Raw genomic sequence first — 2,052 nt, 5'->3', positions numbered from 1 at the left:
TATTATTAATTATCGTCTTATTTGGAATTATTAATATAATGTCTTTTAATTAATTATTCGAATTACATAAATTATTCTTACAAATACTTATCAAATTACGGGGTATTACACAGGCCACCCCGATCGGGGACACCTGAATCCGGGTATTTTTCCATTAATGCATGATTAAAGTCTTGTGGAATCCAAAGTTTGTTGTTAATGTGCATTTAGTCTCCGGTTTTAAGATCCTCTTAGCATCTTATGAAGCATCCCATGTTGAGCATCCTAAGAGCTTTGTGTGGACTTTGCATTTGGGCTTGACTTCCTTTGACTTTGATTTTTGTTTTCTCTTTTCAATCCACAATATTTGTTCATGCAAGTCCAAACATCACTTCAAGTTGGTCCATCGTACTTTTTTGTTAGCCAAGCTTCTAGTTCACTTGCAAATGTGTAGGATTAAGCTCCTAAAAGCTCATATACCTACAAAATGTGGCGAAGCATGCAAAATACAACTAGGAAGCAATATTAGCTCAAAATCACTAAGTTTAGTACATAATGACATACAAAATGGAGCTAAAATATGGGGTTCAAGTGTATATAAAATGGACTTATCAAACTCCCCCAAGCTAGGCTTTTTAACAACCACTTCGTCATCCAAAGTCATGGACGGCCCATCATAGCTTGTACCACTTCTCAAGGAAATAGAATTAACGGTCTCGTGTGGTTGCGTACCTTGAGGTGGTAGTTGGCCGGTTTTCCTTTGAGAGCTAGATGAGGCTAGTTGAGCCACTTATTGCTCTAGCATCTTGATTGCGGCATTGTGAGCTTGATCATTCTTTTGGATTTGAGCCAATAATTCCCTTTGCATTTGTACTATCAAGCCTTCAAATTTACCTCCTTCTTGGTTGTTTTGTTGGCCATTTTGAGGTGGTGGCCCTTGTTGGTAGTTTTGTTGAGGTGGCCTTTGTTGATTTTGATAACCCGGTGGGGGATTATACTTTTGTTGTTGAGGGACATAGGCATTTTGTTGTGGTGGGGGTTGAGGGTTAAGCACATTGTTGCTAGTGTAAGACAAGTTCGGATGGAATTTTGAATTCAGGTTATAAGTATTGGAAAATGTACCCGGTGGATAAGAACTTTGTCTAAAAGCTTGAAAAGCATTTACCTCCTCAATAGTAGCTCGACAATGAGCGGTGTAATGACCCGCACCTCCGCAACAATCACAAACAATGATTTGACTTATAGAAGACACGACATTGAGTTGTTGAAGGGAATCTCTAGCATCTCGTTCCGCCAATTGTTGTTGGAGTAAGGCAATTTGAGCTAACAAGACGGGATTGTCGGAGGATTCTTCTTTACCTTTGAGTGGCACACTTCGGGAATTGACATATTGTGCATCATGGACCACCATAGATTGATCGTGGCATGAGCAATATCGGTGTCAATTTGATCAAAACGCCCATTGTTGGTGGAATCAAGAATCCTTCAGGACTCGGCACAACATCCATTATAGAATGTTATAGCTAGGAACCAATCGTCCAACCCATGATGTGGGCATTGTCTTTGCAACTCTTTGTACCTCTCCCAAGCCTCATATAAGCTTTCAAGAGCTTGTTGACGGAAACCGGTGATTTGGCTCCTCAAGGTTTAAGTTTTCTCCGGTGGAAAAAACTTTTGATAGAACGCAAGAGCCAATGTCTCCCAATTGGTGATTCCCAAAGCGGTGCGGTCAAGGTTATTGATCCAAAGCTTGGCCTTGTTCTTCAAAGAGAAAGGGAAAAGTATTTCCCTTATTTGGGCTTGAGTGACGCCCGTTTGACGGATCATGGATCAATAATCGCAGAAAGTTTGCACATGCAAATTGGGATCCTCCAACGGACTTCCTGTGGGATTAATCTATATGCATCCCTTTAAATTTAAGGACTATAACGAATTTATCATGATGAAAGCATGTCATAAATTAAATTGCATAAACAAAAAGGGGTAAAGAGATGACGAAATAACCTTCGGTCCTAGCTTATATGGCCTATGAACAATATCGCAATGATATTCTCCTATCAGTTGCACCCAAGA

General features: G+C 40.0%; 1 non-coding gene across 1 annotated transcript; it reads left to right on the top strand.

The window, feature by feature from the left end:
- The first annotated feature begins 1,519 nt into the window (after positions 1–1,519).
- LOC141637371 (small nucleolar RNA R71) lies at positions 1,520–1,627 on the top strand. The gene has a single exon (XR_012541755.1). It is a non-coding gene; the product is annotated as a small nucleolar RNA R71 (small nucleolar RNA).
- Positions 1,628–2,052: the final 425 nt, after the last annotated feature.

Source organism: Silene latifolia, unplaced genomic scaffold (genome assembly GCF_048544455.1).
Source record: "Silene latifolia isolate original U9 population unplaced genomic scaffold, ASM4854445v1 chrun_scaffold_16, whole genome shotgun sequence".
NCBI classification, from domain to species: domain Eukaryota; kingdom Viridiplantae; phylum Streptophyta; class Magnoliopsida; order Caryophyllales; family Caryophyllaceae; genus Silene; species Silene latifolia.
The sequence above is the reverse complement of the archived record's forward strand: the minus strand, read 5'-3'. Positions and strand labels throughout refer to the sequence as shown.